This window comes from Camelus ferus, chromosome 35, assembly GCF_009834535.1.
Source record: "Camelus ferus isolate YT-003-E chromosome 35, BCGSAC_Cfer_1.0, whole genome shotgun sequence".
Taxonomy (NCBI): Eukaryota; Metazoa; Chordata; class Mammalia; order Artiodactyla; family Camelidae; genus Camelus; species Camelus ferus.
The window spans coordinates 27,042,312-27,059,500 of record NC_045730.1 but is presented as its reverse complement, the minus strand read 5'-3'; the positions used below and the strand labels follow the sequence as shown (position 1 = coordinate 27,059,500).

Sequence of the window (17,189 nt, the reverse complement as noted above, 5' to 3'; positions counted from 1 at the left end):
CACTGCTGTGAAGTGGAGGAAGCAGATCCACCATCAGAGGTGGGTGCAGGGGTGGGCGGTGCCACCTGGAGGCAGGCCGGCCCTGGCCCGCTGCGGCCCAGCGCTCCGGCCCCCGCTCCCCTGCTCGGCCTCCAGCCGTGGCTGCCAGCGCCCCCCAGCCTCAGCGGCCTTGGGAGCACAGCCAACAGCGTGGAGGGGAAGCCGCACCTGGAGGGTCTGGGCATCGCGAAGCAGCCAGCCCTGCAGTTTTCAACTACACAGATTGGTTTTGCTTCATGACTGCTTCCTTAGAACAGCGCTGGGAAAAGCTGTGCTGGGCCCGGCCCAAACCACATTCCTGGCATGGCCAGCGACATTCAGGATGGTGTCTCTGGGAGAATCAAAAGTCAAAATCTCTGGCAACTTCCTAGGATTTGGTCTGGAAGAAAGGACTGTTTGGGTTGAGTTTCTAAAGGGCTGTCATCACCACGACCTTCGGGCTGTTCAAGGCAGGAAGAGGAGCATAATTCACAATGTTTTTGACCCTTCACATCTGCCTGCGTGTCTCTGTGGCCCTGTGGATCTTGCTTGTGGGTGTGCGTGTTGGTGAGAAGTCTGATGTTGAGGAAGACACCTGCAGTGTTGCTACGGACAGGGCTGCCAGATCTGGCAGATAAAAATACAGCTTAAAAAAAAGACAGATTTAATACCAGTTAAGTCAAAATTCCAGATACACAATGACTATTTTTACTATAGTACATCCCATGCAACATCTGGGACACACATGAAAAGTTACTCATTGTTTTTGTCTAAGTGTGTTCCACCGTGGCTGTCCGCCCTCTGTCACCTTTCTGTCTCTAGAGCTGGGGGGGCAGTCACTTGATCAACACACCCTTGTTCCAGGGCAGCACTGTAGCTTGAATTCCCCTCCTTTGTTTACCCCCAATTTGGATCTTCCTGGTTCAGAACCATCACGTTCCTAATTTTTGAAAAACTTCCACCACTGACACACAGCATTTGGCTTTTTTAAGGGCTATTTTCTACAAAGCTACTAGTCTGTCTGTCTGTCTTCCTTCCATCCTTCCTTTATTCCTTTCTTCCTTCCTTCCTTTCATGTTTGTAGTTATGTCTTCTTTATTTTTTTTAATAGACTTCATTTTAAAAAGCAGTTTTAGGTTCACAGCAAAGCTGAGGAGGAGAAGGCACAGAGGTTGCCCAAGTACCCCCGTCCCCACAGATGCACAGCTGTCCCCGTTATGAACTGAACACCCTCCACGGGGTGGTACGTCTGCTCCCAGGGAAGAGCCCACGCTGACACGCCACCATCACCCAGAGCCCGTACTTCACATGGGGTTCACTCGATGTTGTACATTCTGTGGGTTTGGACAAATGTTTTGGGGTTTTGTTGTTTTATTTTTTGGTTTGTTTTGGGGAGGGAGTAACTAGGTTTATTTATTTATTAGTTTATTTTTAATGGAGGTACTGGGGATTGAACCCGGGACCTTGTGCATGCTAGGCAAGCACTCTACCCCTGAGCTGCACCCCACCCTGGACTGATGTTTAATGACATACAGTGTACATCACTGTAGTTTCATACGGAGTATTTTCCCTGCCTGTGCCCCTCTGGTCGTCCCTGCTGCCCTGAAACCCCTGGCAGCCGCTGATCTTCTTACAAAGCTACTTATCTTTTAAAAGTAATCTAAGTCCCGCACATACTCAGGCTAAAGGTTACTTCCCTCCTGAGTGTCGGGATGAGAAGAGTGAGCTGGGTTTCAGCTGCTGGGAGGTCAGCAAGGTGGGGGGGTGTCACTGGGGGCCCCAAGGTTCTGGGTCCACAGTGTGTGACACGCACCCAGACAGCCCTGCGAGGAGGCCCACAGCGCTGTTGTCCCGGGGCTGGAGAGGGGGCGGCCGGGGCCCAGAGCCCACGGTCACTCAGCTACCGAGGGGCTGAGCAAGACCTGGCAGTCAGGTTTCCGAACGATCCTTCCAGCCTCCTGGTCGGGTGACCCGCCGCCACACGCCTCCCCCCTCAGGGGAGTCTGGGAGGAAACTCTCCCATGAGGAAGGGGTGGGCAGGCTGGGGAGGGAGTTAAGAAGACACGCCTTTTGCTTTATTTGTTCATGTATTATTGGACTGTGGTCCAGGGCCAGTATGTTACCTTGGTAATTTAAGAAGCAATAAAATATTAAAATCAATCAATACAAATAAATATCTGAAGCCTAAGAGAAAATCAAAGAAATGGAGGCGCACAGGGGCTCCCTTCTCTCCACGTCTCGCCAGCCCTTGTCATTGTGCTCTTTTCCATGACGGCCGTTCTGACAGGTGTGAGGTGGGGTCTCACGGTGGCTTTGATGTGTTTCCCTGATGTCGGTGATGGGTTGAGCAGCTTTCATGCTCCTGTTGGCCGTCTGCATTTCCTCTTTTCAAGAGATGTCTGTTCAGTTCTTCTGGCCATATTTTAAATGGGCTGTTTGTTTGCTTTTTAATTGAAGCACAGTTGATTTTAAATGTATTAGTTTCTGGTGTACAGCATGGATGGACTTGGAGGGCTTTATGCTGAGTGAAATAGAGACAAATATGGTAAGATATCACTTACATGTGGAGTCTAAAACTACACAACAAACTGGTGAATGTAACAGACAAGAAACAGACTCACAGATGCAGAGACGGAAGGGGGGCAAGATGGAGGTGAAGATTAAGAGGTACAAATTATTAGGTATAAAATAAGCTACAAGGATGAACAACATGGGGAACACAGCCAGTATTTTATAATAACTATAAATGAAGCATAACTTTTAAAAAACAAAAAGAAATGGAGGCTTAGCAAAATGGCACTATTCTGTGTCATTGACTTTGATAATCTTTCGAGAGCAGTTGTTAATCAGTAGATGTGGAGAGTCTGTGGTGTTGGCTTAGCTGCAGAACCCAGTTCTGGATGTTGCCTCCTGTGTGTGACTTTGGGGGTGTATTTTATAAATCCACGTCCACGGAGGAGGACTAGCCCCTTCGGAACACGGGCTGTCTTCTACCCTCTCTCTTCTGGGGCATCTTGGGCGAAGCGCGCGAACATCCTCATCCTGGGTCTGTTGGGACATTTGGAAATCAGACCAATAGATCTTTTTTGGCTTAGAAAACTGAGCAACTGGAAAACAGTTAAGAAATCAATGTTCCCTGAGAAGAGAAGCGCATAGCACACTGCTTAACTCAACAGTAAATATTTACATAGCTAATATAAAATGGACGAAGTGTAAATATATTTGGAGAATGAAAAAGGGAAAACAGAAGTAGGTAGTTGTGCTAAGTTCACAAAATCCTGTTACAACGTTGGCTCTGGGTTACCACGCACCAGAAGCGTCGCCTGCAGTTGTTCCAGGCTCGTCGCCGGGAGCGGGGCTTCGGCCGGGCTGCTGTTCCTCATTGTGAACCTGTGAGTCTGTGTTGTCGGGGTTCTTAGTTGAGGCAACAGAATCCACCCGAGCCTTTTTCTTTTCTTTTTTTAATATATGTAATTTTTTAAAAATCTAGTTTATTTTTTATTTTCCTTTTTTTTGGCAATGGGGTCATTAGGTCTATTTATTTAGGGTTTTTTTTTTAATGGAGGTACTGGTGGTTGAACCAAGGACCTCATGCATCCTAAGCATGTGCTCTACCACTTGAGCTACACCCTCCCCCAGCTTTTTTCCTTAAGGAGACGGACATTTAAGGACTAGCTTGAGCTCCAAGAATTACGGGGAGGTGTGATGAGGCCATGCTTCTATAGTGGCTCCCACACTGGACTGCACTGTCCAGGGGCCACCAGGCCGCCCACTGCCCCACCAACAGAGCAAACGGAGGCCTGGCTGGCCCCGCTCGTGGGTGCAGATGGGGAGGTCAGGCGGTAGGCAGAACCCACTCACCCGGCCCTGGGCCCCGCTGGGACCAGATGCTTCACTGCTGCCGGGAAGGAGGGTTTTCATGACGCAGAAATGTTGAAATGGATTTTCTTGTTCAAAGCCAAGTGTACGTATTCCTTTGATGAAAAGAAGAATAAAAAAAGAAAAGGGCTTTGTGATCTGTCTGGAGAGCCAGCTTCAACCTGTCAGGTACTCTTGTTTCAGAGAAGGAGTTGCCATTTTCACGTGGGGTGGGTGGAGAGTTATTTGAAGGTGGGCTTGTATCTGACTTCACCTTAAGGGATGCAGTGCAGCCCTCTTGCTGGACGGTCAATGAGCCTTGTCTTTACCCAAGGAAGAAGGGTGCTTGCGAAGCCAGTGCCTTTACCCCGGGCCTTGCTACGAGACCCTGACCTCCCCCTCTCCCAGGTCCCTGAAGATCCATATTTGAAACTTGATTGTCCTGAAAGCCGTCATCTGAAATCACGTCATGTCTGCTCAGATGGCTGGCTGAGTCTTGCCAGGGACAGGTGTCCATGAAGGAGGGAAGGAGTGGACATGCTAAGGTGAGTATTTATAGCATTTGGAGTTTAGAAAGAGTATATCCGTGTGTGTGTATAACTGAATCACTCTGCTGCACACCTGAAACTAATACCACAGTGTAATTCAACTATGCTTCAACTTAAAAGAATCCAACCAGCCTAGTCTTAAAGCTTGGGGCAGATGCAGCGGTTGGGGGACCCCTGGGACGGTGCCGAGGAGAAGGCCCCTCCCCATAGAAAGCCCAGGGGTCTGTGTTACCAGGAGCACGGGCCACGAGAGGAAACCGGCTGCCGCAGCCCGGGGTCTGTTCCAGGTCCGGCGTCCTCAGAGGCTGGAGCTCAGATGGCGGAATGTCGCTGGGGACCAGAGGGGCTGCAGGACGGCGTCTGTGAAATCTGCAGGCAGGAAAGGCCCTTCCAAAGCAGCCTCACCTGTCATTGCGGTGTCCACCCCACCCCACCCCCGCCCAGTTTTACCGAGATGCAGCTGACACAGCGCCTCTCTTGGTTTTGGGTGGGCAGCACGGGACTCGATGTGCGTGTACGGACTGCGGGATACGCGCTGTGGTCAGCTAGCCGCCGGCCCCTCGCGCCTTTTCTTCATCTGCACACCGACTCATTGGCAACTTCGTCACCAATGTCATTTGTGTTTCATCTGTTGACATGCACTTCTAGAAAGAGGTGGAATGTTGGAGAAAACTGCTTTTGTAGTGAAAACACTGTTGCAAATGATCAAAACCACTTTCTGAAGAAAGAGAAAGGCTGGAGAGACTCAGGGCGAGGCCTCTGCCCACCTGGGTGGGCCCAGCGCGGAGTGGGCCCCCCGCGAGGCCAGGGACGCAGGTGCAGCCCGTGGGGACCCCATTGCAGGCCTGGACTCGGGGACACACGCCCGCCCCGGGTACCGCCCACCTCCACCCACCATCCAGGGATTGAGCCTCGCCCCGGAAGGCGGGTGGGACCGAGGAGGGCAGACTGCACAGGGATGAGCGCTGACCAAGGGGCGCCCAGGGCGACCCACGTGTGAAATCAAAAGAGGGATCTTTTTTTTCAAGAGAGAAAGAGCTGGAAGGAAGCACAGCAACAGGAGACCTGGGTGTGGGTGGACGTGTGCCTGGTTCCCTGCGTCCTGCACAGGCGGCTGGCTTGGTTACTCACCATGGCAGGGCCATGGGGTCAGGATTTGCCCAGGAGTTGGGCAGTTGCAATTCTGAGCCTTAAAAAAATACAGAAGCTTGATGCCCATGGGTGCCCGTAGGTGCTCAAAGGAAAGAAGGCAACAGGTGCCCCCCCCTCAGGTTGACCAGAGACCTGACTGGAGGGGCGTTTTGTGTGTCAGACCTCCTGCGTCCTCCCCTCTCCCTACCACCCCACCCTCCCAGGCCCCAAAGCAAAAACCAACACAGGAGTGTCTAACTCACAGACAGAGAGCCTTGTGAAAAAATCCGAACTAGATTTTCAAGTCTGCCTGGGTACCCAGCCCTGTTTATATGCTGCTTTCCAAGTGGTTAAATCACAGATTCCCAGCCCTGGTTTTAGGACACCCCCAGGTGTCTCTATTCCAAGAGCGATTGTGAAATTCTCAAAATAATATGATTTTAAGTCCCTGCCCCTTAAAATAAGCTCCTACATTGTGCTCTCTGAAAGCACACACTTTTAGAGGGAAAGAGATTGTGGAATGCGACAACAGTCAGATTCCAACAGGCCGGCCACAGCAAGCAAAATATCGCTTTGGATTTGGGTAATGCTTTGCAGCTTTGAGAACACTTTCTGATTCTAGGGTTAGTGACTAAACGTGTGAATTAATATAAAGATGACTGTTGAAGCCTCCACACTGCACTAGAGGTAGAAACAGACAAGTCCTTCCTCTGGCACAAAGGTATCGCTGTGCAGTAGTTCAGCTGTGAAGCTGCAGTTTGTCAGCTGGTGGGGGTGCTATTTGGAAAAAGCCTGGTGGCCCAGGCCACAGGCGGCAGGAGCATGGTCCAAGGAGGCAGACAGAGCAGTGAGGGGCACCAGGTCACCATCAAAGAGGAGGAAGGGAATGTCCATCGACAGAGAACTTGATAAGGAAGCTGTGGTAAATTTACACAATGGAATACTACTCAGCCATCAAAAAGAATGAAATAAGGTCATTTGCAGCAGCATGGATGGACCTGGAGATTGTCATTCCAAGTGAAGTAAGCCAGAATGAGAAAGAGAAATGCCATATGATATCACTCATATGTGGAATCTTTAAATAAAAAAAAAAGGACACCAATGAACTCTACAAAACAGAAATAGACTTACAGTGAACAAGCTTATGGTTAGCAGGGGGGAAGGGGGTAGGAAGGGTTAAATTGGAAGTTCAAGATTTGCAGATACTAACTACTGTATATAAAATAAACAAGTGTATAGTGGACAGCACAGGGAACTATATTCAATATCTTGTAGTAAACTCTAATGAAAAGGAAAATGAAAACAAATACATGTATGTATATGCATGACTGAAGCATTGTGCTGCACACCAGAAATGGACACTCTGCAGCTGACTAGACTTCAATAAAACACTCACACGTAGAAGGAAGGGAAGGCAGCTCCGGGCTGACTTTCCTCCTGGGCCGAGCACGGCTGGACCGAGCCATGCTGACTTCTGCCACTTTTCCAGATCAGGTGGGAAGGCCCCCGTTCCCAGGGCTGCTGCCCTCAATGCTGACAACAATGGTGAAACTTTGCCTTTGGCTCTGTTTCCTGGAAGTGACAAGGCACCTGGGGGCTGAGAGCAGTTCACCTCTGCGGCTACACATTTCCACCCTCGCCAGCTCTCCTTCCTAAACTGGCTCAGAAGGAGATACTGGGCCTTCTGGGGACCTGACGTGGTTGAGCTGTGGAGCGCTGCTCCCTGAGTTCTCCTGCAAGGCAGCAGGCAAGACTGGGCAGTGATTACCGCCCAGGGAATTGCACAAGGGCTGCCGGGGGCCTGCAGACCTGGTCTGGAGCGTGCAGGTACATGCAGAACGCAGAGACGACAGGATGGAATCTGCCACTGCCTGCAGGGCCCCGCCACCCCAAGGGGTAACGGGGAGATAACTGGATGGCCGTGCCAGAGTCTCGTTCAGCGAGGACACACGGACGCAGCCCTCAGAGAGTTAGACCCTAAAGATCTTAAAAGACCTTGACGTTCGCACATCAAACACTGTTTCTGTGTTTGCATCATTTGGAATAAAACCACAGTGGAGCGCCAGATTTCATTGTGCTTCCAGGAGAGGACTTGGATGTTAACTATGACCATGAAACTGAAAGTCCCCTGACAAAGGCCCGGAGGGGAGGGAGCGGAGGGGGAGGGGGCAGGGGGAGCAAAGCCCCTGGCTCTTCACCGAGCCTTTGCGCCACTGGAACTTTTTAACCAGCTGCACGTAGCACTGTGATCATTTTAAGTAAGTTATTAAGGATGTGAAACAAATCATTTAAGTCTCCCCAGCATCCACGGCAAGGGACGGAAGGCAGTCTGGGCCTTCGGAGTCTGGGGGCCGTATTTCAAGACTTGCCCTGGTGTGGAGGGCTTCGTTTCTGAAGACAGATGCTGCACAGACATCCATCCACTGTGCTTGCCTAACCCCTTGCACACTGAAGTCACCAGTAACTACAGCCTGCTTCAGGTTTTAAGGGAGGAGCACAGACATTCAACAGGGGAGGTGCTCTGAGGGGGTGAACCAGGCCGGCGGGGGCCGAGCTCAGAACCCCCCTGCCTCCCCCCAGCCAGCTCCAGGAATACCTGCTGCTTATCACACCTGCTGTTCTGGGCTTCCCGGCCTCCGAGGAGGATAAATTCCTGCACTGGGGCAATCAGGTGCGGGCAGCCCCAGGCTGAGCCCCCGCTGAAGGGCAGGCGGGCCCTGGATCCTCCTGACCCTTTGTCAGAGAGAATATTTTTTGTGGCTTTGCATGATTCTTCAGTCTGCTTTGGAGAAGGCTTTTCCTGGAAGGGGAGATTCTGAAGCAAACCGTGTCGGTGATCTCTGCAGGAGCTCTCAGGACGTGCTGTTCCAGCATGTTCCAGGTGCTGCTCGAGTGTCAGCCATCCCCCCGGGGTCAGAGCAGGCTTGGCAGACAGTGAAGGGCCCGAGGACAGGCTGCCTGGGACGCGCATCCCAGGCCAGGGCTCTCAGCAGGCCTGTAATGAGGGAAGAACAAACCTGACTCCACATGGGATCTGTTGCTTTTACTTTAACCTTTGATTCTGTTGCTTTTGCTACAAGTTAATCACTAAAGGGATGTTGCCTGTAGCTTAAATGATACATCATGGCCCATTGCTGGGAACCCTGCCTCCGAGGTGAGGAGCGTTCAGCCAAAACCCCCTTGCGTGCTCGTAGGAGGCGTCCTGACCAGGCCCGCCTGTGAATGGCTGACCGGAAGCAGGCAGTGCTTGATGTTCCTCCCTCCCCTTTTAGTATAAAGGAAGCCTGAATTCTGACTCAGGCAAGTTCTTGGGAGCACTAGTTCCCAGCTTCTTGGTCGCAGGGCTTTCCGAATAAAGTCACTATTCCTTGTCCCAACAACTCATCCTTCAACTTATTGGCCTGTCATGCGGCGAGCAGTATGGACTTGGACTTGGCAAGAGGCCCACGTGGACGCTGGCGGGACATCGGACCCACTGCTTTCCTGGGTAATTTCCCTTTTTCCTACAAGGAGACCACTGGGACTGTGTGAACCCTACATATTGTTAATCCAAGGGTTATTCCAGCCTTAGAAAAATGGAACCCGCCCCACCACGTTCCTAAGGAAGAATTTGCAGGTGAACGGTAGAAAGGTTGAGTCTTTTCCACATGAACTAAGTGCCCTGGGTAATTTGTCTTTAAAAGTATCCTTTAAAACTCAGCCTTTACATTAAAAACAGTTCTGCTAGAACATTGTTTTTCTTTCAGGTTTATAAACGCAGGCACCGCGAGGTTCTCTTCCTTTGCCTGCAGTGAAGCACGTAGTAACACCAGGTGACTTGCGCCCCCGGCTGCCTGGACTCCCCCGGCTGTGGCGCTCAGTAGCGGTGGGGTTACTCTTTAAAAAGTACAAGATCAGTTATGTAAACCAATGTTAAAGACCGCTTTATTTCAAAAGATTGCGTTTTCTGGGGAAAAAAATGGAAAGAAACAGACACTTACTACATCCATCCATTTATTCCAGGCATCTTTGTGGGGTGGGCGGCACTGCATGGCAGGTGTGTTCTCAGTCTGGGGCATAGGAATGAACAACACAGAGAACAATTCCTACCGTCCCGAAGAATATTCTAGTGGTATAAACCTACAGTGACCCAGCAAACAAGCAAACAGCACAGTGTTACATGGTGTCAGTGCTGCGGAGAAAACAGAGCCGGGCAAGGGAGAGGAGTGTGGTGAAGGAGGGCTGCACTCCCAGTAGGGAGGCAGGGAAGGCCTCGTGGAGGGAGGGGGGACACAGGCCTGTGCAGACCCCAGTAAGGAAAGTCTGGGAAGCCCAGGCCACCAGAGGAGGGACCCTGAGGTCAGAAAGGAATTGGGGAGGGGTAAGGCTGAAGGGGGTACCGACCTTGTAAGGGCCTGGAGGCTGGTCTTAAAGAGAAAGGCTTTTCTCGGAGCAAGAGGAGAAGCCAGTGGAAGGTGCTGGAATGCAGAAGTGACACACTGTTTTAGCAATGAAAGCATAGCTCTGGTGGTAATGTCGTGTGCAGCAACACGATGGACCTAGAGATGACCATACTGAGTGCAGAGAGTCAGACAAAGACAGGCAGTATGTGATACCACCTGCACGTGGGACCTGGAAAATGATCCTAATGAATCTATTTATAGAACAAAAACAAACTCACAGACAGAGAAAACAAACTGGTGGTTACCAAAGGGGTAGGGTGGGGGAGTTTGAGACCAGTAAACACTAACTACTACATATAAAATAGGTGAACAACAAGGTCTGACAGACAGTATCTTGTAATAGTCTATAATGAAAAAGAATCTGAAAAATATGCATATATGTGTATAACTGAATCACTAGGCTGTACACCTGAAACTAACACTACATTGTAAATCAACTACACTTCAATAGTTAACTAACAAAAGCATTGCTCTGTCTGCTTTTTTTTTTTTTTTTTTTATATAATAGACTGAGGTGGGGTGTGACAATCCAAGGTAGGAAGATGAGCTAAGAGGTTACTGCGATAATCCAGTGGCCTGACCCCGCTGTGATGGGCAGCAAGCAGGTGAAGTCTTGATGCATTCAGCATTCCGAAGACAGGACGTGCTGGCGACGTCCCATGTCTCCTCCTCTTGTAAGGACAGAGGTTCTGTCAGCTCAGGGCTCCACCTTTTCCACCCTTTTAACCTTAATGCACCTTAAGACCCTCTCTCCAGTACAGGCGCATGTGGGTTTAGGGTTTCAGTATATGAATCTGGGGGACACAATTCAGTCCAAAGCAGCAACGGAAGCATGAAGTTGTCATTTCCTGAACTGAGACGCCATGAGTAGCGAGGTCTCACTCATCCTTAGGGCGGGCCTCCTGCTCGTCTTGCCGCGACGGACCAGGACCAGACCCGGGGTGCGGAGCAGCGCGCACAGCTGGAGAGAGGGACAGGCGTCGGGCCAGGGTGACCCCTGACCCTATCCCCGGGCCCCACCCCAGCCGATGGACTCAGAACAGGAAGGGGGCCGGACCCGAACCTGGATCCTAAAAGGCTCCTGGGGGATTCTGATGCACGTGGGAGACCGAGGACGGGGAATCCAGGAAACGCCCAAGGACAGGTAAGACAAGGGCTGGCCCTGCTGGGTTCCACGTCTCCAGCAACAGAGGCGAGGAAAGCGAGGGGGTCGGGGAAGAAGGAAGCGCAGAGGCGGAGAAGTTCACTCCCCACCCCCACCCGGCAGCGCCTCCCCCGTGGGCGCGCATGCGCTGGGCATGGCGCATGCGCGCTTCCCCTTCCGCCCGCGGCCGCACGGCTCTGCGGTCCGCGGGGGCCCAGGGAGCTCAGACGCCGCCTCCCACGGAGCGGGCCACAGTGAAGGACGCCCGAGAAGGAGATTCAGTTTAGTGGCAGCTCAACCACGCCTCGGGTGACAGGTGAGGACTCTGAGGCCGGGCAGGTCGAGTCACTTGCTGTCACCGAGCCTGACCCGCCGAGACTCCGGCTCCTGTCCCAAACCCGGACAGACTGGTGGAGCTGGCGACCCACCCTGGGGGCTCAGCGGTTGTGTGCGGGGCTGGGGTCACGTCCAGCTCCCGGGGGGGGGGGGCGTGTCCCGTGTGCATGGTTGGTGTGGTCATTTATAGATGGGCGAGAGACAGCCATCTCTCAGGATCCGTCCAGTGACTCAGCTGCGTTGCCTGGACTTCCCGTTTCCACCCAAGCTCCTGTCCACCTTACACTGCGGGAGGCGGGGCCTCAGAGGTGCAGGGACAAGGTCAGGGTCACACAGGAGTGCGCAGGGGAGCTGCGGCTGGGAGCTGGTTCCTCTCAGTCCAAGCCTGTGCTCGCGCCACAGGTGGCGCTGGCTCCAGAAGTCCAGATGCGCAGGACGGCTGTGGCACCGCCGACGTCGCGGCAGTCACTCCCGGGGGAGCCTGGCATCATGACAGCGTTCATTTTTACTGGTCAGCACTGCCTCTCCCCAAAGGGAAGATGCACTTGGAAATGCGAAGGAGACCCAGTATCCTTCGAGGATACCCCGCTGAGGTCCTCGCCCCGGGTGGAGGGGGCTGAGCTGCCGCCGCTGGAGGGCCAGGTCAGCACGCTGGGGCGGCCGCCGCCGACTCATCCCCGGAGTCGCCCGGCAGACCCTTCTCCTGACTCCTTCTCGGGACCGCATTTGCTCCGTTGTGATTCACTCTCTCTCTCCCAGTTACAGTACACGTGTCACAACTCATGCTTGTTTGGAACTGGGCGTGTTGTAGGTTGCCTGCTTCTCAGTGGAATCTGGCGAGCCTCCTCGCACCTCTCCAGACAGCAGTGGGAAGTGCCTCTGGGAAATGGTGAGCGTTTGAAATCTCACCCACAGTGTGTGCACCTAGTAAATCTCGCTGGCTTTGGACCTTGCTTGGCTGGCACCCAGAGCAGATAAGAACTCTAATTTCCTTCGGTCTCTAGTAGCCACTGTTTACCACTAACAGCCATTGTTTTGGGGGTTTGGTTCGCTTCTAATGTTAGTGTGCGCTCCTATTAAATCTAACGGTAGAAAAGGGCATTTTGTGAAAAGAAACTCTCTGCCCCCTGACCTCCTGACCTCTGTTCCTCAGTCCCCAGAGGCGAGGGTCTTTCCCACTGTTGGTGCATATTTGCATTTGTTTTCTTAAATTAAAAGTAACAGTGTGTATTTCAAAGAATGGTAATGTGTGTCGGGGTTGCTGTAGACATTTAATACATGTGAACTCCATTTCTGAGCTAAGCCGGGGCTCCGCCTCTGTCCGCCAGCTCTGGGCCTTGGCGCTGTCTGGGAGAGCCTGCTAACCTGGACGGCAGGCAGAGCTCCGGTTCGCTTGGCGCCCTGACAGGAGATAAATCTAGCAAAGGACTTGGTGCAGGAAAAAGTTGAATTGATGGACAAAACTGTGATTTTGGATTAAATCAGAATGTTAGGATCCGGAGCTGCTTTGTTAATATGCGAGCTACTAGCAAATGTGGCAACTTAAAATTATTAAAAATTTAATACAGTTAAATGTTCAGTTCCTCAGTGACATTAGCCTCATTTCGAGCACGCACTAGCCACATGTGGTATCCACCACCTTGGATGGCCTGAATTGTGAGTTTCTAGAAGGTTATATGAGACAGACTGTTCTAGAGGGTTCCACAGCGCTTTCGCTGCTGTCTCCCCTGGGTGCTCAGGACCCCGCCTGAGCTTCTGACCTTCAGACCTTCCACACCTGCTTCACTCCAGGTGCCAGGCCACCACTTCCTCTGCCTAGAACATTCCACCAGGACCTTGTGCGTGTTAAGCACGCGCTCTACCAGTGAGCTACACACACCCCCCCACTCATTCTCTAATGTGTTCCATACTGTTTCTCACCATTCAGGACTTAGCTAACAAAGTGAACAGTCAACACTTTCCTCCTCCCGGTGGGAGCCGTCACAAGCTTCAGTATGTGTCCCCTCACTCCTGGCTCACCTCCTGTTGAGCCACACCACCAGAAGGAAGAGATATGGGGGCAAGCTGGCCTTCCTCAGACCCTTCCAACTGCACAGACCCCGTGTGTGGTCTGTCCCTGCTCGAAAACCCGGAAAATCACATACATCAGAATAAATTACCCATGCTAGAGAAATGATCTCATTTACCATCACTCTCAGATTGTTTTTCAGGATAATTAAAGGTGCTAGAAAGGAAGAGAAAAACAAAACCCTAACAGGCACACCATGGACACACCTAGGAGATGGCAGAATCAGCTAAGAGGAGCCTGGGCCCCCGTCCTTTCCCAGGTGAGACGTGACTGAGCCGAAGCGCAGGCAGGGAGGGCGACCAGCAGCCCCGCAGGCCTTCCCCAGCGCAGCTGTGTTCTGCTGCCCTGTTAGGTAGTCTGGGGCCTGACGCGGATGCTGCTGACAGGTACTTACCAAGCACCACCCGAGGGCCGGGTACCATTCTAGAGTTTGGGGGATGCATCAATGAACAGATCAAAGACCCTTGCCTTCAAGGGATAAATATCCAGCAAATATGGAAGGTACGCCTGCAGCTCCTTAAGGTTACACTTACCTTCATAATTTTCTGCCTGTGCTGCAAATGAGTTCTCCCATTCTTAAAAAGAACTTAACTATCTGCTGTAATGTGTTCTTCTCTATTAAATGTATTTTCTGGCTAATGGCTGAACACTTCACCGTGTCTCCTTTCTTACCTGTGGTCACTAAATTCTCTGGGGTGGCCGAACATTTTTACTCTTTGCAGTTCAACAGTTTCTTTCTTTCTTTCTTTAATTAAAAAAAAAAAAAGAGGAAGGTATTTGGTTTATTTATTTATTTTTGGAGGAGGTACTGGGGATGGAACCCAGGACCTCGTGCATGCTAAGCAGGTGCTCTAGCGCTTGAGCTATACCCTCCCCACCTTCTTTCTTTTCTTTTCTTTTTAATGTTTTTAAAATTGAAGTAGAGTTGATTTACAGTGCTGTGTTAGTTTCTGGTGCACAGCACAGTGATTCAGTTATACATACGTATTCTTTCTCATAGTCTTCATCCTTATCGGTTACTACGAGATATTGAGTATAGTTCCCTGTGCTCTACAGTAGGACTTTGCTGTTTATTTTATATATAGTAGTTTGTATCTGCTAACCCCAAATTCCTAATTTCTCCTTCCTCCCACTTCCCCCTTTGGTAACTGTAAGTTTGTTTTCTATGTCTGTGAGTCTGTTTCTGTTTTGTAAATAAGTTCATTTGTGTCATTTTTTAAAGATCCTACATATAAGTAATATCAATTGATATTTATCTTTCTCTTTCGGGCTTACTTCATTTAGAATGACAACCTCCAGTTCCATCCATGTTGCTGCAAATGGCATTATCTTACTCTTTTTTTGTGGCTGAATAGTATTCCACTGTATAAATGTACCACAACTTCGTTATCCAGTCGTCTGTAGACAACACTTAGGTTGCTTCCAGGTCCTGGTTGTTGTAACCAGTGTGCAGCTCAACGACCTGAGAGTGGGGCCAGGTCAGATGGAAGAAGCCACCGGAAGACAACTGGGAGGCATCCCATGACTGTACCGGCGCCCGGCCAGTTCTGTGGTGGTTTAAGCAGAAAGGGGGTTTGGGCGGGGGATTAGATTAGGTGGCTGAAAGGGGCACCGGGAGGAAAGCAGGCACAGACACCCCCGGTCAGCTCCAGTGCTGCGGATCTCTCCCCCAGCCTGTCCCTCACGTGGCTCCACCCCATTCCCATCTTGGCCAGCGCATCCTCCCGCATTCCCCGGCTCTGGCGGAGACCCCCAGGTGCTGGGCAGCTGGGGCAAGATCATAGGCCTGGCCACGGGGTGGCACATGGAGCTTGGCTGAGTGTCCATGTTCCTGCAGTCACTGGGTAGTGGCTTCTTGGGGCCCTGAACTGAGAATTGCCAGGTCTGGGGCAGAGGAAAGCTGTGATGTATGAGCGATGCCTGCACCAGCACAGGCCGGGGTGACGCGTGTGGCATGTTCACCATCTTTTCATGACGGTCTCAGGACATTGCAGCTCCTGCTGTGTCTGAGAAGAAAGCTGGGGGGCCCGGGGTCCAGGACCTGAGAGCCGAGGCAGGTAGCGGCGCCCCGGAGAGAGCAGGACGCCGGCGTCAGGTCCTCCCTGCCAGGCAGAGGGAGGTAGTGCCTGCAGGGTGGGTGGACACTGGCCAAAAAATCCTGTTTTTACAAAGAGCAACGTGAATGTAACTCAAAATAATGTGCAACTATTCATCTGGAGGATGCGATGAAGGATTTTTTTTTTGGCACTGGGCTAACTGAACTGTTTATTTAAGTGCACACAAAAAGGGGGAGTGGTGGTAACTGCCTAAAATAATGGGGATATCCGTCCTGAGGTGACGCCTGGTCTGCAGTGATGTCAGCAGAGGTGAAGCCACACCCCTCCCCCCTCGGACCCTGGTGGCCCCACGTGGCCCCGCAGCACTCGCCCACCCTCCAGACAGTGGTTCACGTTCAAGGCAGCCAGAGGTCTGCACAGGCCCACTGTGCTTTTCAGTTCCCTTAAGCAAAAGAACAGTATGAGCTATAAATTTTTTAGGCATGTGCACAAAATGACTAAAACAAAAGTAGCCCAGGAGTGGCTCTGTAGAAATTAACTCTTAAGAAAAAAGAGAGAGAGGACACTACATACTTCAATAAAAGCAGAAATAAATTTAATTTCCTTTTTTTCCCTCTTTTTTTAAAACTCTAAATAATTGCCAAGGACAATTAGCTGAATATTTCCGAATTGTTTTAGGACGCTTGAAAGGTTGTTCCAACAACCCACTGTCAACCTTATGTTTGCTCCATATTTTCTCTCTTTTCCTCTCACTTCTCTTCCCATTCTGTCTTCCACTGCTGTATGACCACAGCTGACAAGAGAAACACACGATGCCATCATCAAAATACCATTTTAATTTCAAAATATACAATGCCATTTTCAAATACTTGCTTGGGGCAAAAAATTCAAACTATAGAAGTGTATGGAGAGCCATATAAAGAAAAACATGGAATTTCCTCCATAACTCATCCCCAGAGGTAACCACTGTTAACAGAAGCATATTCTTAAAAAGCCTTGTCTGCAATGAGTAAAACTTTGTGTTCCTTCCTGTGGATATAGAATTAACATTTTTTCTCTCAAATAAAAATGTCCTCAATCTATTGGTTATATTAACTCAGAACAAAGCAGTGAGTGAGAACGCGATGTTAAAGATCAGATTTACTTTTGTCTGTTGTCTATCTGTACACGCACACAGAGACACAGAGATATTTAACACAACCGTTAAGGTGGTCTAACTTAAACGTCTTTATGAAGAGAGAAGCAATTATGAAATCATAGTGTATTATTACAACTGCTGTTATGAGCAGCAGCCGGTGTCCTTCATGCCCAGGTGACCGTCACAGGTTCACCGTCGCTCGCGGCCCTAAGTAAGCCCTCGTCAGCTCAGCTACAGAGAAGTCGTTCCACATCACGCTGTTGTTGCTACCTGCTCAAAACCTCTTCATAAAGTGTTTATTACTTAAACAAATAATGGTTTAAATTAGATGAGAAATTACTCTCGAATTACATGTTGATAACGACTCCAGGGTGTGAGTGATGGGAAGTAAGTCACATTTAATGCGTCGTCCAGGACAAACCCCAAAGCCCTGGGGAGGACGCTGGGGG

At 50.7% G+C, this 17,189-nt stretch overlaps 1 long non-coding RNA gene across 3 annotated transcripts; it reads left to right on the top strand.

The window, feature by feature from the left end:
- The first annotated feature begins 10,951 nt into the window (after positions 1–10,951).
- Positions 10,952–14,327, top strand: LOC116661481. Of its 3 annotated transcripts, none has more exons than XR_004317356.1 (5): positions 10,952–11,457; positions 11,880–12,119; positions 12,237–12,366; positions 13,676–13,804; positions 13,932–14,327. It is a non-coding gene; the product is annotated as an uncharacterized LOC116661481 (long non-coding RNA). The 3 variants fall into 3 exon arrangements; XR_004317357.1 differs by having other exon boundaries at positions 13,898–14,327; XR_004317355.1 differs by having other exon boundaries at positions 13,676–14,327.
- The last annotated feature ends 2,862 nt before the right edge of the window (positions 14,328–17,189 follow it).